The sequence below is a fragment of the Macrobrachium nipponense genome, chromosome 2 (genome assembly GCF_015104395.2).
Source record: "Macrobrachium nipponense isolate FS-2020 chromosome 2, ASM1510439v2, whole genome shotgun sequence".
NCBI classification, from domain to species: Eukaryota; Metazoa; Arthropoda; class Malacostraca; order Decapoda; family Palaemonidae; genus Macrobrachium; species Macrobrachium nipponense.
In genome coordinates, this window is record NC_087201.1 from 167,552,244 (window position 1) to 167,576,783 (window position 24,540).

Consider the following 24,540-nt stretch of genomic DNA (forward strand, 5'->3'; position numbering starts at 1 on the left):
CTTTATTCTTTAGTTCCTCTTCTCTACAGGATATAATAAAAGGTAGTTCATCTGATCACTGGTCTTTATTTTTCATTGTCACCTCTTCTTCAGGAAAGACTTTCCTTTGCTACATCTCCTATAGCTCCTACTGGCTTTCTTTCGCCACTTCTTCTGAAGGTCCTAGTCTCTTTGTCACCTCTCGTCGAGGACCTACGTTCTATCTTGTGTCACCCTTTCCCTTAATCTTGGACTCCTTTTGCGGAGTGGGCTTATTTTCAGTTTCCTAAAGGGAATCTTATTGGCAGCATCCATTCTCTTGGGACTCATGAGAGGATCACCGTCTTCTCAGAAAGGGATGTTTTCAACTCAACAAACCACAGCTTCACACTTTTACTGGGTGGAAATAAACAATACTTGAACTGCATGGTTTGGAGAACTTTTATTCCCTCGACATTTCTCACTACTTCCGATTTTCCTCACCCTTAGTTTTCTATCCTTCCTTCCTTCCTTCCCCACTTACTCCAGGTTTAACTCCTTGTACCTCCCCTTTCTTTCATTCTGCCCTTTCCATTAGGCCTTGAAATGAGAAACACTGCTTTATTCAGCTGCTGGTCATGGGACCTTTTTTTCTCATGGCTATTCATTCAAGATTCCCTCTTGGGTCATTACCATGTGCTTAGGACGTATTTCACTGGTATTGTTTTTATTGCCATTATTTTCATAATCTCCTTTTTCCTCCTTTTAGCTGATTTTGATTAGACTCCATTGGTAAGTATTATCATCATATAGAAATCCCTCTAAAAGTATAATTAAAGAATCATGCAGTAATGACGAATGATGCCTATTTTTAAGAATACTACCGCAATTTTTCTCGTTCTTTGCCTTCATGTTTTTGAAGCCTTTGATGATCTTTTCTTTTCAGGAGAGGATTCAAACGAAAGTGCTAACCTTGCCAAACCAAGGAGTGAGAACTGGCGTTGTCCCCTGCTACTGAGAACCATTATTATGATTACTAATTTGACTGAAAACATTCTTTTCAATCCTTTTTATAAATTGAAGAATCTTAAATTGAAAACTTTTGTTATTTCTTAAATATGTTTTATGATTATTCTGCAAATAAACTTAGCATGCAAAATAGCTCTTTGTGATTCCTTCCCTATTATTGAAGTAACTGATTCACAAGGCATCGCTTGACACTTCTATTTATACTAGTTTTTACTTAATTTTCTGTAGCTGTGCACATGCGAATATGAAGTATTCTCGATTATTGAAGTGACAGGGAGATTTGGACAATTTTCTTTGTGTCCAATCCAGACTCAAGGACAGTCTTTCCCGATTGAAACAGTTCTTGATTTGATACAAAGTAGACTGTCCTTGTGTGACATTATTTGAGAATCATCGAGTAGGTTGGCAATGTCAACTGCACCGTCTCCAGGGAGGGACAATAACTCGGTTCTTTAAATGTTTTTCGTTACCTGAATGTTTTTGCTTGAAGCAGAGAATGATATTATCTTCTAGTTCAGTAAGATGAGTCATAAAAAAGCGAAGGATTGCATAAATGAGTCTATTGCAGTAATAGATATAAATATCAACAAACGAAACTTATGAAGTATAAAATTTTTTAAATGCAATAGTTAATAATGATAATAATAATAATAATAATAATAATAATAATAATAATAATAATAATAATAATAATAACAATAATAATAATAATAAGTGAGGTCAATGAAATAATGGGCATAATACACACCACCAGTATCACAGAAACAAATAACTTGGCATATGCAGGAGCAAGATTAGTAGCAGAACTGATGGGGATTCGAACACCAACACCACCAGCACAACCAACCCAACAGAAACCAAAACAGCAACCTCCTTGGAAAAGGCGCCTGGAAAAGCAAATCATGGTGATGAGATCTGACTTGAGTAAACTGAAAGAGATGACAGAAAAAAGGCTAAGAAGCAAGAAAACAAGGGAGGAACTCAATGAGAAATACGAAGTACAAGAGAGGGGACTAGAAACAAACACAATATGAAGTTGGTAAAACCAGGAGGCTTAAGGCCAAAGCACATAAGATCCAACGGTACATGAACAGGACTAAGGGATACCAACACAACAAACTATTCGGAACCAACCAAAAAAGACTATACAGCCAACTAAGAGGGGAAGACAACCAGCATTGTATCTCAAATCACCACGCACCCAAATGGATGACCACAGGAAGAACATCCTTAGTACAAAAAGACAAGAGTAAGGGAAATATAGCCAATAACTACAGGCCTATCACCTGCCTACCAATAATGTGGAAGTTACTAACAGGTATCATCAGTGGAAGGCTATACAACTACCTAGAGGAGACAAACACCATCCCCCACCAACAGAAAGGCTGCAGAAGGAAGTGTAGGGGCACAAAAGACCAGCTCCTGATAGACATAATGGTAATGAAGAACAGTAAGAGAAGGAAAACCAACCTAAGCATGGGATGGATAGACTATAAGAAAGCCTTCGACATGATACCACACACATGGCTAATAGAATGCCTGAAAATATATTGGGCAGAGGAAAACACCATCAGCTTCCTCAAAAATACAATGCGCAACTGGAATACAATACTTACAAGCTCTGGAATAAGACTAGCGGAGGTTAATATCAGGAGAGGGATCTTCCAGGGCGACTCACTGTCCCCACTTCTCTTCGTAGTAGCCATGATTCCCATGACAAAAGTACTACAGAAGATGGATGCCGGGTACCAACTCAAGAAAAGAGGCAACAAAATCAACCATCTGCTGTTCATGGACGACATCAAGCTGTATGGTAAGGAAATAGATACCCTAATCCAGACTGTAAGGATTGTATCTGGGGACATCAGGATGGAGTTTGGAATAGAAAAATGCGTCTTAGTCAACATACAAAAAGGCAAAGTAACGTGAACTGAAGGGATAAAGCAACCAGATGGGAGCAACATCAAACACATAGATGAGACAGAATACAAATACCTGGGAATAATGGAAGGAGGGGATATAAAACACCAAGAGATGAAGGACACGATCAGGAAAGAATATATGCAGAGACTCAAGGCGATACTCAAGTTAAAACTCAACGCCGGAAATATGATAAAAGCCATAAACACATGGGCAGTGCCAGTAATCAGATACAGCGCATGAGTAGTGGAATGGACGAAGGCAGAACTCCGCAGCATAGATCAGAAAACCAGGAAACATATGACAATACACAAAGCACTACACCCAAGAGCAAATTACGGACGCGACTATACATAACACGAAAGGAAGGAGGGAGAGGACTACTAAGTATAGAGGACTGCGTCAATATCGAAAACAGAGAACTGGGGCAATATCTGAAAACCAGTGAAGACGAGTGCTAAAAGAGTGCATGGAAGAAGGACTAATAAAAGTAGACGAAGACCCAGAAATATACAGAGACAGGAGAATGACAGACAGAACAGAGGAATGGCACAACAAACCAATTCACGGACAATACATGAGACAGACTAAAGAACTAGCCAGCGATGACACATGGCAATGGCTACAGAGGGGAGAGCTAAAGAAGGAAACTGAAGGAATGATAACAGCGGCACAAGATCAAGCCCTAAGAACCAGATATGTTCAAAGAACGATAGGCGGAAATAACATCTCTCCCATATGTAGGAAGGGCAATACGAAAATGAAACCATAAACCACATAGCAAGCGAATGCCCGGCACTTGCACAGAACCAGCACAAAAAGAGGCATGATTCAGTGGCAAAAGCCCTCCACTGGAGCCTGTGCAAGAAACATCAGCTACCTTGTAGTAATAAGTGGTACGAGCTCCAACCTGAGGGAGTGATAGAAAACGATCAGGCAAAGATCCTCTGGGACTATGGTATCAGAACGGATAGGGTGATACGTGCAAACAGACCAGACATGACGTTGATTGACAAAGTCAAGAAGAAAGTATCACTCATTGATGTCACAATACCATGGGACACCAGAGTTGAAGAGAAAGAGAGGGAAAAAAATGGATAAGTATCAAGATCTGAAAATAGAAATAAGAAGGATATGGGATATGCCAGTGGAAATCGTACCCATAATCATAGGAGCACTAGGCACGATCTCAAGATCCCTGAAAAGGAATCTAGAAAAACTAGAGGCTGAAGTAGCTCCAGGACTCATGCAGAAGAGTGTGATCCTAGAAATGGCGCACATAGTAAGAAAAGTGATGGACTCCTAAGGAGGCAGGATGCAACCCGGAACCCCACACTATAAATACCGCCCAGTCGAATTGGAGGACTGTGATAGAGCAAAAACAATAATAAATAACCACCCAGTGAAATTGGAGGACTGTAGAGAGCAAAAAAAAAAAAAAATAATAATAATAATAAAAGCAAAGCAAACTGAAGGGATAGAGCTACAGGATGGGGATGGCATCAAAACATTGATGGGACAGATACAAATACCTGGAAATCATAGAAGGAGAAGATATAAAACACCAAGGGCTGAAGGACACGATCAGGAAAGAATATATGCAGACCCCTAAGGTGCCGGAAGTATGATGAAAACCATAAACACATGGGAAGTACCAGTAATCTGATACAGCGCAGGAGTAGTGTAGTGGACTAAAGCTGAACTCCGCAGCATAGACCAGAAAACTGAGAAACACATGATAATACGCAAAGCACTACACCCAAGAGCATTTACGGTCAGACTATAAATAACACAAAAGGAGTGCATGGAAGAACGACTGAGTAGACGAAGATTTAGAGATATACGGATACAGGAGAATGACAAACAGAAAGGCGGAATTACACAACAAACCAATGCACATATCAAAAGTCCTAAAGGGACATTGACTTATCCATTTCATGACCATATTTTTGGTAACGTGAGACAGAGCGAGGCGCTGAGTGACTCTCTCTTTACCAATTCCCCCCCCCCCCCCCCCCCCACCCCCCCCCCCCCCCCCCCCCCCCCCCCCACCCCCCCTCCCATTTTCTCTCGTCTCTCTCCTCTCTTCTCATCTCTCTCTCTCTATCTCTCTCCTCTCTCTCTTTACCAACCAAACGACCTCTTGTGTAACTCGCAATATCACAATCATCGCAGGTAGCTAAATCAGACCTTGTTTGGAATTACAAAATAAAAACCATTTATTTATTTAAGAATAAAAGGATTAACTAAAAAAACAATCAAATTCTCAAAGAACAAAATAGTTACCTGAATAAGTTAATATTAAAAATCCAAATAATGCACTACTATTATTCAAACAGAAAACCCAAATAACCCTATCTACGCAGACGCGCAGGTTTATAAAGAAATCATGTACAATGGTTGAAATATATAATTAATCGAGTCACTGATTTTTCTAAACAGGAAAAAATACACCATTAATTACATGCGATTTATTTTGTAAAACGTAAAAATATCTATGATTTTCTTAAATTATAAAAAAAAACAAAGCTGCTAATCATATATGCATGGTTTGTAGACGCAATTTAAAATGTTGAATATTGAGTAAACGAGGTCAAAATCCTTTACCACTTTAATTTTCATAACCTATGTTTCATCTTTGTGTGAATTATTTTAAATTTCACGACTCCAAAAGAGACATCGATCTGGTAAACAATATCTTTACAACATTCCCATAACTGATCCAAACAAAAACTTCTTTCAGTTTTCTTCTGAAGATTGAAAGAGACCCACAAAATCACTGTGTATAACGTGTTTACTTATAAGTATTTACATTTTATTTTACTCCACACTCGAGTACTTTCAGACTGGTGGGCCTTGACCCAGGCTGACAACACATCTCTTGAAAAAGGGCCAATGATGGGGCCTGAAAGTACTCGAGTGTGGAGCAAAATAAAATGTAAATACTTATATGTAAACACGTTTCTTTTTCAATTCCCATAACTCTTTATGATACCCTCCCCCAAGGAACTGAGATGGAAGTCAGGTCACACTGGCATGACTGGGCCAATAAATAAACCCTGGCGTTTGAATATGATACACAGTGGCTGCAGTTACGGCAGCCGTAACGCGACTTTCCAAGGCGCTGGTTGCGAACCGTCCCTTGCCGACATGGGTGCTGCTTGGCCAATCACAGCCCGGTGAAAGTGACGTAGAATGACGTCATCTCCCTTTCAGCCAATCATTAGAGGAGGACGAATAATGTTGAAAAAGTTCAATGTATTTCTCCCTGATGTGGGTCGTCTGACCCTCCTCGTATGCTTTTCAGTAAAACAAGAGCAACATGACCTCCTGATGCTGCTTAATTGATACGATCTGTTACAAACAGGCAATGTAAATGCATCTTGTAATGCTACTACTGAGTTAGCATACAGAAACAAATGTTTTCTCTCTTTTACAGTAAATATAATTCCAACATAAACTATTGAAACAAAAAATAAATAAATAAATCAAACTGGGCTAATGGACAATGATTACTTGCAGTCGCTTACTAAGTATCACTGAACTATTTTGATAATTAAAGATGTGGATAATAAAACTTCTTACATGAGTCAAGGTCATGATGGCCTAATTACTGCCTTGTAGCCCTACGGTCGTGTTAAAAAATACTGTAAAGCTTTTACCATTCCTTAGAAAAAAAAAAAAAAAAAAGGCTATGGGCCAACTAACAATTTTTAGTCGGCAGGCCAAGACCCTAAAATAATGTTTATGGCATCTTTTGTTCACAGCTGGCAATTATGCCAGAATGTATCTCTATAATGTATGAGTTCAGAAACAACCGGTTTTCAAAATGGCATTTATCCTTTATGGTCAAATTGGGGGTCGAAAGGTAAAATTTGAAATTTCCCCAAGAAAAAATATTAAATGCCAAATTTTGGCTCATTCTCAAAATCGGAGTAGAAGGAGCAGACTAATTGTATGATAGTGCATGATATTTTGAAAAAATCGTGTTAAATAAACTTCGCCCAAAAATCTCTCATTTGGCCTGTGTAAGATTTTACTCTTCATAGCTATGCAAGATTTTAAGGAATGTGTGCAGGATTTTGAAGTTTGTGTGCAAGATTATTAGATTCATGTGTGTGATTTTGAGATTAAGCTATAGTTTTTTTTTGTCTACTTATAGCAAACATTGTAAAAACAAATGAAATTAAATAAGATACGTAAGTTTATGTTTGCTAACCTATGTTATCCTGTCACTGTCAGTCTTTTAGGCTGCTGGGATTCGTGCAGTTTGAGTCGAGAACAGATTTACTTGTTTACATTCTGTGTAACATGACATTCGCACAAGGAAATAGCTAAGTTAATGAACCATTTATTTTGAACTATACGTTGGTATTAATCATTTAATTTGATAAAACGTTTTTTAATAATAAGCTTATAAATACATACTATATATATTATATATATATATATATATATATATATATATCTATATATATATATATATATATATATATATATATAATATATATATATATATATATATCATCATTAACCGTTGTTAGCCACTGCAAGATAAAGGCCTTAGACATTTCCTTCCACTCCATTCTGTTAATGGTCTTTCTATGCCAGTCTGTACACGCAAATTTTCTTAGCTCGTCAATCCATCATCTTCTCTTCCTTTCCCTGCTTCGTTTGCAATCTTTGAGGACCCATTCTGTTATTTGTCCATCTATTATCTGACATTCTCATTATATGTCCTGCCCACATCCTTTTCTTTTTCTTACTTGTTGTTTGAATATCCTCTACTTTAGTTTGCTCCCGTATCCATGTTGCTCTTTTTTTGTCTCAGTGTTATTCTCATCATTATTCTTTTCATAGCTCTTTGAGTTGTAACCAGCTTATGTTCTAAGGCTTTAGTAAGGCTCTAGGTTTCTGATGGATAAGTTAATACTGGTAGAACTATCCTATTGAATACTTTTCTTTTTAGAGAAAGTGGCATTTTACTTTTCATAATCGCATTTTGTTTACCAAAAGCTCTCCATCTTATCGTTATCCTTCTTTTAATTTCAGTCTCATGTCCTGTGGAAATGCTTACTGTCCTAAATACGTATATTCATTAACAATCTCTAGAGTTTCGTCCATAACCCTTATTTGTTGCCTCTGCACTTTCATTGTATATTATCTTAGTTTTACTCATATTCATTTGCAGTCCAAGATTTCTGTTTTCTCTATTCAAATCTATAATCTTTAGAAATTCCTCCCCTGATTCACTGATAGAACTATGTCATCTGCAAATCTTATGTTTTTAAAGTATTCATTATTAATGTTAAATCCTGCATTTTCCCAATCTAAATTCTTAAAAACTTCTTCAAGGCATGCTGTGAATAATTTAGGGGAGATGGGGTCTCCCTGTCTAACTCTTTTCTCAATCGCAAATTGCTCACCATTTTATGTAGATTTAGAATTGCTGCACTACCCGTTCAGATACCTTCAAGTGTTCTTACATAAGATTCATCTGCTCTTTGCTTTTGAAGGGCTTTCATTGCTGCTGAAGTTCTGACAGAATCAAAAGCTTTCTCATAGTCTATGAATGCCATACGTAGTGGTTTGTCATACTCTGTTGATTTTTCCTTATGCTGGTTAATTCAAGAAATGTAACGATAAAAAGAATAATTCCGACATACCAATTTATTCATGTACTGATACTGATAATAAGGATATAAGAAATAAATTTGTTTGCTTACTTTATTCCCCAAAATACACGAATCTTTTTCAACACCATTCGTCCTCCTACGATGATTAGCAGAAAGGTAGATGACGTTATTCTACGTCACTGACTTTCCGTGCTGCGATTGGCCAAGCAGCCCCCATGTCGGCAAGGGACGGGTCCCAGAAAATACACGCGCATGCGCATAAAAAACCTAGCCTTTGAAAGCCGTGTTACGGCTGCCGTAACTGTAGCTGCAGCATAAACTCATTGGGCGGTAATTTTTCAGGTCTTTTGTTCTAGTACTTACTTTTTACTATATGCATAAAGCTAATGAATCTTCTAAGCAGTCCGCCAATGAAATAGATACGAGCAATTTTACAGTTACTCGGGAGATTCCGTAGATATTTCTATACTAGATGATGAGTCCTTATGGCTTACCATGCTAATGCAATGAAATTTATAAGAATAAAAGTATATTTCGATTTCAAAAGATAAAAACCAGCACTGCAGCGTCTACAAATCGCTGCTTAACTACCAGTGGAACAAGGTCCCTATCATCAAAATATTTGAATTTATTTTTAACTGTATCATTAAAGTATATAAGCGTCTTTACGTGAAGCGATAACACATTAAGATTGATAGATATCATTCTATCATACTTTGCTGCAAAGATACATTATGTACATAAAAACTAATGAGAAGATAAAAATAGGAAGGAGTGAAAAGCAAACGAATTGTTGAGGAAAATAGTCCGGTGGTGTCTGTTATGAGCTGTCAACCGTCCAGGGGACGTCAGAAGAAGATGAAGCAGTCGGTTGATGACTGATGTCTCTCTCTCCCGGGTGACGACAGATGGCAGCAGCAGCAGCAGCAGCAGCAGTACTTTGCAGGCCCTTATTTCATGACCAGGAGAAGACTCGTTTTGATATACGATGAAACTGGTATTATTGCGAGTCTTATTCACCTAATTCTGTTTATAATAAATCTTGAATAAATGTCTGAAGGAAATGCAAATATAACATGCAAATTAAAGTGATTTACTCTTAATATATCATAAGTGGGCTTTCCATTGAGAAAATCCCCCACGTTCTAATATGCAACAAATAAATGGACCATCAATTGAATATCAGGCCTAAGCGTAGGAAAGGGCTATTTATGTACAGAACTGCTTCCAAATAAAACCAGGTTTTCGTAAGACACGATTATGAGAATTTGGTATAAACGAGACAGTATTTGTTCATTTTTGTTGCAATAAAATCTTATAAAACATATTTCAATCATGGTATTTAAACTTTTGTGTTGAAAGGTTCAAGTATTTCATATGAACTACTGTGCATTTCAGGGCTGTGTCCAATCGATTTTCGGCGATAAAATCTTACCAAAGTCTCTGGTATGGATTGTATTTTGGAAATAGCTACTTGAAACCACGCCTTAATTAGCAAAAATATGCATTAATGTCTAATGTGGATAATTGTGACACTTATCAGAGTAAATCAAAGAAATGTAAGGGGAAACTTAGCTAAATTTAGTAGGCACCCAGAGAGAGGCTAGTTGTGACGTAAACTATGGCATCAAACGTAATAGCAGGGTTCCCGGTACTGTGAATGAAAAATATTTAACACTCTCTTTAGAATAAGAATTAAAGGAGAGGCTAGCAAATCACTGTTGAGAGTGACGATAGTATTACGGTTTCCATTGGTGATACAAGGATGATGAATAAGAATTTGGTATATATACATATGACAATATTATAGCAAGGGGATTTGGTAAATACACATACGGCAATATCACTATTTTCATTTTACAGTTTTAAGTTGACTATAGGAATACACTATTTCTATTTACCTTTTGACTATCAGCTATACAAGACTTTTGGAATTGGTGAAATACAATCATATTGAAACGAAAATACGATCATTTAGAGGTGGTTGGTACGATATTTTGCCCTAATGTACCTGGTAACCTTACATAATAGTAAACACTGCCGTCAACAGGGCGAGGGCAGCCAATCGTCATTGGTCAAAGCCAGGGTATACGTACTGCTGCTTCACCTATGACAGGCCTGGCAAATTGTCCACATGGCTTCAAGACTGCTTTCGTGTTGCATGCTTTTTGCATTATGCAACAAAGAAAGAATCCTATGTGTCATATGCTAATTATTAAGGTGTAAGTAGTTAATAAGGCGATACACAAACACCAAACCATTTAGACAAGAGGACAAAGGTGACCATTGTAGGGATTATACTAGAATGACGAGTATGAAAAAGAGATATATACAAATATTTTGATTATATCAAGGTATTTCTAACTTTTCAGACCAAAAATAAACAATGACCGAATTTGCTTGACTAATAAATTATCTCACTGATTAGCTGCAACGACCATTTTTAACAACTTACCTATTCTACTGACCTCCTTACAACACACATACACATACATACACATATACACACACACATATATACTAACATATATATATATATATATATATATATATATATATATATATATATATATATATATATGTATGTATGTATGTGTGTGTGTTGTAAGGAGGTCAGTAGAATAGGTAAGATGTTAAAAATGGTCGTTGCAGCTAATCATTGAGATAATTTATTAGTCAAGCAAATTCGGTCATTGTTTATTTTTGGTCTGAAAAGTTAAAATACCTTGATATAATCAAAATATTTGCATATATCTCTTTTTCATACTCGTCATTCTAGTATAATCCCTACAATGGTCACCTTTGTCCTCTTATCTAAATCGTTTGGTGTTTGTGTATCGCCTTGTTATCCACTTACCCCTTAATAATTAGCATATGACGCATAGGATTCTTTCTTTGTTGCATACTGCAAAAAGCACGCAACACGAAAGCAGTCTTGAAGCCATGCGGACAATTTGCCAGGCTTGTCAAAGGTGAAGCAGCAGTCACGTATACCCTGGCTTTGACCAAGGTACATTAGGGCAAAATATCGTACCAACCACCTCTAAATGATCGTATTTTCGTTTCAATATGATTGTATTTCACCAATTCCAAAAGTCTTGTATAGCTGATAGTCAAAAGGTAAATAGAAATAGTGTATTCCTATAGTCAACTTAAAACTGTAAAATGAAAATAGTGATATTGCCGTATGTATATTTCCCAATCCCCTTGCTATAATATTGTCATATGTATATATACTAAATTCTTATTCATCATCCTTGTATCACCAATGAAAACCGTAATACTATCGTCACTCTTAACAGTGATTTGCCTAGCGTCTTCTTTAATACTTTAATACGTTTCCCCTTACATTTCTTTGATTTACTCTGATAAGTGCCTTAATTATCCACATTAGACATTACTGCATATTTTTGCCAATTAGGAAGTGGTTTCAAGTAGCTATCTCCAAAATACGATCCATACCAGAGACTTTGGTACGATATATATATACATGTGTGTTATATAATATTTATATATATATATATATATATATATATATATATATATATATACATATATATATACTGTAAATTTCATATATGTATTATGTGTAATTGCATTTATGTATGTACGTTATCTGTCTATATATGTGTCTGTATACGCCATATGTATTTATGTATGTTATATCACCCTCTTCCCTGATGTCGAAGTATGAATAATAACAATAATGACAATGATTATAATATTATTAACCAGAATAATGATAATAACAGTAATGAATATTAACGTAATTATTATCATTAAGATTTTTATATCATTATCAACACTTTTTATGGCCGTGTGCATAGGAAAATCAAACTATGTTAAATAATGCATTTTTATTCATTGTCTAAACACTGGTCTTTATCCATATAGACCCTAAGACCGTTTGGCAAATTTCGCGGGTATCAGAACGATAGATACTTCACGTATCCTTGAAACTGCAGGGTAACAATGGCTTTCACAGACACAGTTTAAGACTTGGTGCATATTTCAAATCAACAGAAACGTGGATTGCGCCATGGAACTGTATTACAAAATTAATATTCTCATTTAATGCCTATTCCTTAATTGTACTCTACTTGTGGGTTTGAATGTATGAAACAATAAAAGAATTCCATATACTACTGGTACTACTACTACCAACTTCTGAGTCTTCACTCATAAAGTATATGGGCGGGGTGTCTAATAACGTACGTCACTACTGTATCAATGAGTGGGAGGGTCTTTAGTAATGACGTTATACTAGCCTCTATGCACGAGCCTGATAGATTTAGCTAAGTTTCCCTTCAAATTTCTTTGATTTACTCTGATAAGTGCCTTACTTATGAAATTTAGAGATAACTGCATATTTTTACCAATTAGGCTGTGGCTTCAAATAGCTATTTCCAAATTACGATCCATATCCGATGCTGTGGAAAGATTTTATCGACGAAAATCAATTAGACACGACCCTGAAATGCACAGTAGTGCTGAAAATAGATTACAAGTTTATCACAGGATTAGTGATAGCTTGTTCAGTTGCAATCTTTACCAAAACTTTACTACCAAAGCTTTACCACATTCATTTTCTTCCTTTCAGCTCTCTCTTCGCTTTTCTACAAAAGAGTAGTGCCGTCAGTGCACTGTAGGCGTTCCTGAAGGGTGTTTGTAGCTTCCATTCGGCTCCTAGCTGTAGTATCCAGTATTATTGAGCTTTTTGCTGTATCTTCATTATAGGTTCGTTTTTTCAGTCTTGTTGTCCATCAGCCTCTCTGACTGTTGCTTCTCAGTGTGAGTGTCAGTCAGACAGTCAGTCAGTCAGTCAGTCAGGGGAAGTTGTTCTCCCTGTTCCCCTTGAGGTCCTTAAGTAGGTAGGTACCTCCTCGTCGTCTCCTTCATCCAGGATGATCTCCTCCCGACCTTGCTGTCCAACCCCTCCAACTCCCTCTTTGTTTTCACTGCCATCATTTGATAATAGTCGGGAGCGCTTCACCCCTTAACAGCCTCAGTTTCGTCAATCAATCAAATATTTCTTTTCTGGTGTGGACTTCCTTGCGTCTTTCCTCCAAATCTCATCATGATAATCTCTGTTTGATCCTCTTCCTTCATGAACGGATTTTATTTATAATTATAGTTTCTGCAAAATCAGAAAGGGACTGATATCGCTTTTTTTTTTTAGAGTCTGTTTATTGGTTCAACCTTCAGGTGGATACTGACTTCTCAAGGAGTTTTATCTCTCTCTCTCTCTTCTCTCTCTCTCTCTCTCTCTCTCTCTCCAGCGTCTCAAAACCGGGAGTGAGATATGTGGTTCATGACGCCGATACATGAAACGATTCTCGCCATTTTAATGAGGAGGAAGCTTTGAGGCGACAACCAAACGAGAGAGGTTGATGAGTAGTTCCGCTCCCTCAGCCATTTGCTCATCTACCAACTTTCTTTCCTCGACTTTCTCTATAAAAGTTTGATGAGGTTTATCTCGGAGCAGAGGTTTACGGTTTACGGTTTAAGCTCCCCAGGAAGGGATTATATATAATATAACACTAATAACCGCCAAAAAAGAGGTTTTTTTTATGAAATTGAGGCTAGGCCTAGCAACTGGGCCTTTTCGGAGAGAGTGAAAAGAAAGAGGGAGTTGGAGTGGTTGGACAGCAAGAGAAAGAGAAACAGAAAATAATGAAATTGAGGTACTACCGGTATCGAGGGAAGGAAGCAAGAGCTGAAGAGGGTGGGAAGCGAGACTGGAGGAAGGAAGGAAGGAAGGAAGGAGGGAAAGAAGGAAGGAAACGGAATAATGGAGGTCAAGTCAAAAGCTAAAAAGTGGGTCCAGCGGGGGAGGGGAGGAATGGACGCTTCATACACCCTTTAGTCGTGCCTACCGTGTACCACATGAGGTACACTGAAGGCACTCGCATATGGAATTAGTTTATATATTATCGTTCAGCAGTTTCACTATCTTTATCTCTAATCTTTGCATATTAGTGTGACACTTTTATCGTCTATTGCTTTCATTACTTTTTCTTGACTTTCTCCTTCTTTATTTATTTATTTATTTATTTTTTTTTTCGTATGGTTCTTTTACGTTGCATGGAACCAGTAGTTATTCAGCAACGGGACCAACGGCTTTACGTGACTTCCGAACCACGTCGAGAGTGAACCTCTATCACCAGAAATACACATCTCTCACTCTTCAATGGAATGGCCGAGAATCGAACCCGCGACCACCGAGGTTGGACGCTAATACCATACCAACCACGCCGCTTACAAAAAACAGGGTAGACTGATCTTCAAGACAGACGAAGGACACCTTGTAGTGCTGCCCTTATTGGAGGTGATTCATTCGGCGAACAATTATATGTGTGCACGAGTGTGCGCCTGTGTTTGTGAATCAATAATGTACTGCAATAGTTGAAATGTATAATTATACACAAGAATTTTAACCTGTTTGTGCTTTTGTGCATGTATGTGTGTGTTTATGAGCACATAATGTTGAACAGTCTATGATTTTTTTTAAATCAGTGGAAAAACGACGCTGTGGATCAAACCTGATTCATTTTCTAAACGTCATGATATTAAGATTTTTATTAAATACTTATAAAAACAAAGCTGTTCCTGAGACGATTTGCACTGTTCATAGACGCAATTGAAAGTGGTGAGCAAAGAGTGAATTGTTCCAAAACCCTCCAATTCTATCATTTCCATAACCAAATGTTTTTCTTGGGACTTGGATTCCAATCCGCAACTGCTGCACAAGAGAGACGTCGAAATGAAACGCCTCCCATACGTTGATGGTCAAATACATCTCTAGTATATCCTTTTTTCATCCTTCGTATATAGTATATCCTCTTTTTCATCCTCCTTTTATATCCTCGTTTGATCCTCCTTTGATGTCCTACCTTTGTATCATCCTATGATAACCAATCTTCATATTCTCTCTTTATATCCTGTTTTATATCTTCCTTTTGTATCCTTTCTGTATATCCTACTTTTATATCGTCCGACCAGGAACTGACATGGAAGTCACACCGGCATGACTGAGCTATCAACCCTGGCGTTGTGACACTTCATGTCGATGTTTGGACGTCTCCTCATCATCATTATTCGTCCATAGTCGTCCGGGAGAGAAGAGAGAGGAGAGAGAGATGTTTTCTTCTTCGCTTTTGGACCTTTTCATTAGAGGAGTAGCTATGGCAATCCGCCTACATAACTACGGTTCCGGTTTGTGTGTGATATATATATATATATTATATATTATATATATATATATATATATATATATATATATATATATATATACATATATATATAATATATATATATATTATATATATATATATATATATATTATATATGTATATATAATTGATTGATTTTTTTACAGGTGTTACAAGATTGTTAAACGTTAAATGTAACCTAACCACCATGACTGAAGTTAAGCGATCAATACAACTGCTAATTATTCATGTTACCTCTCCTTCTTGCTGTTTGGGTTGATTTTTCATTTTATTCAAAGTCTTCCGTACCCGGTATTTGCAATATTTTAATCATGGCACAATGCAGCTGCCAACAGAATATTGCGATCTATAGCTCGTTTTATGTTCATGCATATTAACAACTAATATCGACTTTAATGCTGTATTATCAATGTCTTTTTAAATCTGAGTCATTTTACTTCTTTACATTTTCCTACATTTCCTCTTTTGTTTTTTGACATTCTGTTTCGTCCCTATTGATAATAATTCTAGTTCTATCGGAAATGAAAAAAAACATTTATGAATCCAAATATATTGAAACTTAATTTGTAGGGAATGAATAAGCAAACTTAGCAGGGGAAGTTCAAGATAAGTAGTACTCTGTGGACTTAATATTTTCGAGGAAGGAATGAAATGGTAATGTTGACGAACTTTGATTAAGGGATTGGAAATGAGATGCCTTTTAGTATGCATAGATTTTTTTTCTTTCATCTAAAGCAGTCATTCCCAACCAGGGTTCCGCGGAACCCTGGGGTTCCTTATGCCATCTCATCAGGGGTTCTGCAAGAAGTCTTGAAATAAATATGTATTGCAAATGACGCTGGTCTGAATTTACACAGCTCCAATAGCAGTGGTAGATATTATATGATATAATATATATATATATATATATATATATATATATATATATATATATATATATATAAAGAGAGAGAGAGAGAGAGAGAGAGAGAGATCCTGTAGATAAAGGTTCCCTAGGATATTTAGAATTGTTTCAGGGGTTCTTTGAAGGTATAAAGGTTGGTAATCACTGATCTAAAGTATCCAATGAACGATATGCATTATTATATAGTTACAATATTGCTTTTAGGAATTCTCATGTAGTGTCAATATTCTTCATATTTTTATATACAGCACTTAATAATCTTTAATACATATAGTTCATGAATCTTTGTGCATTCTGCCACTGAAGTGAGTTTCACGCCCAATATTATGAATATATAAATACATAAATACTCTAGAGAATCGAGCATTATTTCTGTTGCTTATTTGACTTGTAAGCATAACATTTTCTTTGTTTAAATTCCTGTGTGACGAATCTTTATGCCTGCTAGGCATAATGTAATAAAATCTATGAGCATTAATGTATTTTTCGATTTTTATCAAGTAAAAATCATCATTGACACATGGCTACGCAGCACTTGTTAACTACCAATGAAACAAGCGCCCTACTTTTATAATATTTCGATTTATCTTTTACTTTTTCAGTCAACTAGATGAGCGTATTCAAGTGAAGAGAAAGCACAGTAAGGGTAGGTATTTTCAACACAAATACATTGCAAGTAGGTGCTTTATCATTTCGCCATACCTTCCTGCCTAAACACTTTATTCATGTAAAAGCAAATGAGGCGATAAACGTAGGAACGAGAGAAAAACCGATCGACTCTTCACGGAGAAGGAGTCGTCGCGCAGATTGTGGGTGTCTTCAATTTTGTCTGTCAGTCTGTCAACTGTCCAGAGGTTCATTACATCTTATGCTTCTCCGTCCCGGTTGACGAAGACGACTTTTCAGCATCAGGGATGATGGCTGCATTTATTTATTTATTTATAAAGATAATTCTTTCTATGATAAATCTTGATTAAATATCTGGAGTTAGTGTACTACATGTACACATTACCTACAAACGAGAGTCATTTACGCTTTAGTATAACGTACTAGTAGATAAAACCAATCTCTCAAAATACGAGATCTTAGGGACTTTGGATATGTGATAGAGTGATTATTATTTAGTTTGAAATTAATAAAAATTTAAGATACTTGTGATGAAAATAGTAGACAAATTCAGTCCAGAATTAGTGATAGCCCATTTGATCAAGCTATTGCAAATGTTAGCCAAGCATTAACACCGTATCGAGAGAGAGAGAGAGAGAGAGAGAGAGAGAGAGAGAATACTTAATGCCTTTTATACGATTTGTTAGTGCGTTCAATAGCGTGCGTAAGTTCATACGTCCGTTAGAGAAAATGAATGAAATGTAATCTCGAGTGTGGCAAATAATGGGGCAATTATACGACAGACGTTCGTAGCGACGTCAGGTGGAACAAGGCTGGAGGAGGCGCTAAGATCCGACGGGAAAGGTAAAAAACACTTAAAAGAAAGTGACATTTATTTTTCAGACACGTTGAGAGGGGAAGTGCGTTGCGACACTTGATATTATTGATGAACTTTAACATTTCATTTTCTGATAAATGTGGTTTCATTTACAGATGGATTCGGTTTGTCACTACCGAAACTGAATTCTCTAGACATCTATTTGAGAAAGACTGATGAGTTTCTTTGACAGTGAAAATAAGTGGTGATAGTTCTATTCAAAATGGTGTCTCATGGTTTTAGGATTTTAGATTAATTTGATTTCATTTCCATGTTAGCTATTTTGGGAAAAATAAAGACTATTTTTCGTATCTCGAGAATTTGAATTAACCTAAGATTTAATGATTGATTTCAGCTACGCAGAGAGGGCAGGCAATGGGAGCATTGAAGGCAGGTCACATTACCAGTTAGGAATTCTCTCCTTTCAGGGTAACAAGGTCATTTGACACTAACAAATATATTAAATTTTATTTTTTTACGCTCTCTCTCTCTCTCTCTCTCTCTCTCGTCAGATGCCTCCTCGGCCTCCGTTACCAAAGCTAAAACATCAACTCTCAGTAACTTTCTTTCTGCCTGGTAAACCATCTTATGATTTTGTGCTGGGTGATGATTCTCATTCCTGAGGCAGCGCTTTTGTCAGTGTCATAATTGCTTGCAAGCGGCATCCGCACACTCACCCACTTATCCACACTTTTTTTATGTAATATATCTACATCCACCACGTCCATATCCTCACCCACATATGTATACAGACCGTTATCCCACTCCTCACCCACTAATCCCCATCCCTCCACATCAACATCCTCACCCACATATCTATACCAATTGTATCCACACCCTCATCCGCACATCTATACCCACTGCATCCACATCAGCCCCTTCATTTCAAAGTAAAATCCTGGAACTATTCCAACTATGTTGACGAATTTTTAATTCTTTTCAACATTGTCGCATTACAAACAAAGGGCAAAATACTGTAACTTTGTAAACATTCATTATTAGAAGTCCAATTTTATCGTGTTAGACCATTTTGCTCACCATTTAGTTCCTGAACCTTGCTACTTTGACGAATTTTGCGTTGCTTGCAACAATATCGTATTACACCTGTTATTAGCGTACTGCACACTTCACCACCATATGGGACATTGCAATGAGTGAAACAAGTTATTTTCTGGAATTTATATTTTCTTGCAATACCGCAATATTGCAAGAAAATATAGATTCCTGAAAATAACTGGTTTAAAGCCTTATGGTTTTTTAAGTAATAAAAAAGTTGTACTCGAAATTGTATAAAATGTTGTCCATTGGATTTTGGGAGTTCATAAATATGAATCTTGCATGCATGCAAGCCATTTAAGGCCCATTAGACTGAAGTTCATTCAATTTCAAAGTAAAGGGTTGCTCCTAGAAAAAAAGAAAAAAAATATCCTAGAGCTATACCCATGTTATGTTGGCGAATTTGGCTTGCTTTAAACATTGTCCTGCTGTTATGAAATTTCAAAATATTGCAATTCTAAAGGATTCATCATTAGAAGAAGCCAATAAACATTACATCGTCAAGTTAGAAGGGAAGATTGTTTTGCCTTTTCATACTAATTTTGCAATGATTGCAACAATACCTTATTGCCCTCACTATCATCATATCTCACCCTGCACCTTCCTCCTGGCAGCCTCCATCTGCAACATTGTGGCGAGTGCGGATATGAGTTGATCTTTATAATGGCCTCCTGAGATGGGAATTCTTTAGTCAAACTATGCCATGTGAGTTTTATGATCTTATGTTGCAGGGTTATGATACGGGTATATACAATGGGAGATATTCATTTACACTTATTCAGTTTCACATACAGGAAACTGAACTGTAATTATCATATGATTACAGGAAATTATGTTGTGTTCAAATGTATATATTACATGATATGTCTTTGCTCAGTATCGGTCTTGTCTAAACGAATAATAACTACGACTTTTCCATTCGTTATACTCTAAAGTGGCCACGTGGATATCATACGGTCCTTACTCCGCAAAAAAAAAAAAAAAAAAAAAAAAAAAAAAAAAAAAAATTGACAGCATTTGTGATTATAATCAAGTCGTGAATGCCATCTATTGGCCACCGAAGTAAATCAGAGCAAATGAACAACTGCATGTTCAAAGATGGGCGTAAAATCTATCTGGATTATTACTATGACAAGCTTTTCCTCCTTATATAAGATTATTATATTTATTTTTAGATAAATGAATACAGAATCAGTTGGGAATGAAAATTTATAAAAAGGAAAACTTCCACCAAAATTATCACCATAGTGATAATGAGGTGGCGTTTCATAGACGGTATGAAGATCCAGGCATACCCACATATCTAGATTTATAACCATATTTTAGACCGGAATAATGCAGTTCTGAGTATAAAATAATCGAATCAAGCGGGATTTACTCAAATTCAGGTTTCTGAACTTACTACAGACTACGTGAAATAACAAACTGCCTGTAATTAGATTGGCAGTTCCCACAGCACCTCTGTTACTGTTCGCTGACATGAAGGTCCTGGCATGTTCTATTTTGACCAAATGCATGCCGGGAGAAAATACATGTACTTTTAACCCTTTTTTCAGGATATTCTTAAAAAATAAACATAATTCATATTATTCCAGAATAACGAACTATACTAAAATGTCTAAGATATATTATTGACATTCATTATAAACAGATGGAATGCAGATGTTTCCTCAACTCAGCTGTAGAAATCGATGCGCAAAAGAATCGTCATTTTATGATAACAAATGACCTAGAAATTACTAGGCATTTCTTAAGGTAGGAAGGACTATGAAGTGCCGTCGGTACACCTCACAGGGTGCATTGTAGGTATCACTAAAGGTTTTTTGTAACGTCCCCTCGGCTTCTAGTTGCAACCTCTCTCATTCCTTTTACTGTACTCCGTTCATGTTCCCTTTCTTCCCCCTTGCTATCCTTAACCCTCTCCTAACAATGATGTCATAGCGCTTCTTCTTCAACTGCTCTGAGTTTTCCTCCTGTGACGCCTTTCAACCCTACCAACTCTCATTTTGCTTTCCAGCACTGAATGACCTCATAGGTCCCAGTTCTTGGCCTTTGGCCTAACCTCGACATTCTTTCCCAGGGCTATAGCTTTGCTTTCTGACAAATCTTGTTCTGACTGCAACATTGCAGGAATTAGGAATCTCTGTTACATTTTCGCGATTAGAAGGTTGATACATTACTGTATTTGATGAAACTTGAAGAGAAGTTGCGTTGTAAGAGAAAAAATCGCCGACTCTGATGACCCTGAGGACAGTATGTGACGTCATCACGACCTTCGGCCGTCTGACCTCAGACAGGCTCCTGACCCCTTTATTATCCTCCTTTTCGCTCGGTCTGGTATTACTTGTGCTATTATTTATATTCATGGGTCTTCTAAAGTTAGTGGGGAGGAAAAGCACTTCCTGTGTCGTATTTAATGAGGGCTTTTCTTGCTGTATGAGGAGTGCCTCGAGCAGTCGTAAACGTCGCTAGTCAGGAGCCCTCCCTATTATCTTAGTATTCTTGATAATACCGTCATAGGAGATATCTTCCTGATCTACTATCATGGTATGGTTTTTAATTTTCCCTTCTTGTGCGTGGCAGGAAATCCTCTTGGACAGTTTCATAGAAGTCATAACAACGTAAGAGCCGGGACATCCACGGGCGGGGCATAAGAATTGTTAGACTACATTCGACTGTTTCAAGAGGTCTCTTGCTGGGGGCGTGGGGGTGTTCATGATAAGGTCGCGGGTACGTCGTTTTTGGTGATAAATTACGAGTTCGAGCTCTTTATCGACTTCGGTAGGGGTCACGTTTTCTCTGACGATTTTTCTCAATGCATCCTCGTCCTCACGGTGACGTGCGTGCATTCTGGCTTTGTAATACAGCTTGATCTTCTCATGGGGGTGGGGCTGCGGTCCCTCACTCTCGCTGTACCACCGATTCAGCGCTGTTCGGACTTCTTTATTAATAAGTCGATTCGGATACCCGTTATTTACGAGCACCTGAGTGACTCGGTCGAGTTCTTTGTGAGTGCCCTGCCAGGAAGAAGAGTGCATGAGGGCCCTCCGAATGTAGGCCCTGACTGTGGTGTTCTTGAACTGTGCATACGCAATTATGCAAGATATATTGACGATATCTTTGTACAAGCCGAGAATGAGGAAGACGTTGAAGCTGTCCGGCACATGTTCCAGCAGTGCAGTTCGCTGAATTATACCGTCGAATTCAGCAACGAAGGCCAGCTCCCCTTCTCGACGTCCTCGTCTCCAAGACCGACGATGGTCTAAGAACTTCGGTGTATACAAAGCAAACAAACTTAAGGCTTTGCCTGAATGGTGACAGCGAATGTCCTATACGGTTTAAGAACATTATTATTATTATTATTATTATTATTATTATTATTATTATTATTTCTACGGCATTCAATTTACATAGTCTTCTCCGCGTGTGATATAACCTTCCTATCGTCAGCTTGTATATCCTGTTTCCTGCGGTCATATCAAGATGTTCTCTCCCATCTAGGAGTTCCAACATTATCTACAGACTTTACATATTACCTTACTAAATATATATCTCCTAATGCTTTCTTATATGATATTTATCGAGTGAAGGAATAACTGTACCAAATAAAGATGATTTCTTAATGTTTTATTAACGATACAGCAATCTGTCAGGGAACATGACCCCGCCTCTCTCTCTCTCTCGGAGAGGATACTAGACAGACAGACAGACGTTACAGACGACTGTTCAAGACAGACGGAAGATATTTGGGCCGAATGACAAATGCTTCAATATGAGGCTGTGTCACAGGCTACACAGATGCCCAGGCACGAGTGTCTGTGTGTGTGTATGTGTGTGTGTTTATAAATGAAGAATGTACAATGGTTTAAATGTGTAATTATCTGGGCCTATAGTGTTTTTCAATTAGAGAAAAAGGAAGGTACGGTTCATTATATTTCTATAATTTGAAGCTTTTATGGTGAACAGCCTCTTTATAGTATTTCTGTGCCTTTTTTTATATCCTGCTTTTATGTCCTCCTTTTATATCCTGCTTTTATGTCCTCCTTTTATATCCTCTTTTATGTCCTCCTTTTATATTCCCGCTTTTATGTTCTTCCTTTATATACTCCCCGTATGTCCTCTTTTTATGTCCTACCTTTGTATCCTACCTTTTTGCATGTCTTTTATACTGTCGTTTTATATATTCTTTTTATCCTCCTTTTTATATCCTGCCCTTATATCATATTTTCACCCTCATTTTATATCCTACCTTTATATCTTCTTTTTATATCCTATCCTTATATTCTACCATTATTATTCCCTCTTTTGTTCTCATTTTTATATCCCACTTTTATATCCTCTTATATCCTCCTTGTACTCCCTAACCTTCATATACTCTTTTTTATCCTTCTATCATATCTCACTTTTATATCTTCCCACAGGACGTGAGATGGTACGTAAGGTCACCCGTTGGCATGACTGAGCTATAACTTCTGGCATTGGGATATATCCTCCATGCTCATTCATGGTTTGCACGAAATGAAAAGAATTTTTTTATATTATGTAGTATGGATGTATGGATGTATGGGCAGCAGCATCCACTTCTGTGCTACCTATTGGTTTCCATTTGTTGATTTATTTCATTTTGTAGGCGCCATAGCATTCTTCGACGGCGAATTTAATTCGACTTTGTACGTTGTCCGCAAAGTTCTTATTCAAGCTATGACACTCATTCTGGTGTCAATGAGAACGGAATACATGTGTCTTATTCTGGTATATTCAAATGCAGCATTATAAGCAAAATTCACAGTCAGGACGAGTTAAAGTCGTCACAAAAATAAGCTGTCAGGACAACTGAGGCAATTCTGGGCTTCAGATCCGCGATCAGTGTTTGCAACCTGACCAATTCCTTTATATGAAAAATCATGTTATCAACACTTTTGTTCTAATGAAATTACTATTGCCTAATAAACCTCAGTATACTAATTGCTTTCTTTTTCGTCTGAATTTATCTTGAAAAAGGAGCAGCATCACAAATCCATTGCAGATGTAATGTTAGACAAAAGAGGTCAACAGAGTCTTGCAACTCCAAAGTGGGAGAGGACTAAGCGCTCTACATCTCCCAGACGTATCATTCTACATCGTGACCTTTACATTATTATTATTATTATTATTATTATTATTATTATTATTATATGAGTAGTGGTATAAGTAGTATCATCATGTGGCATCACTCGAACAGAACAACAACAACAAAAAACTGGTATATTTGGTAGGCAGTGTCCTACTCTCTGCCCACCAACATAAAGCTGAAAATTCCTTAAACATTATAGATTGTCTGAT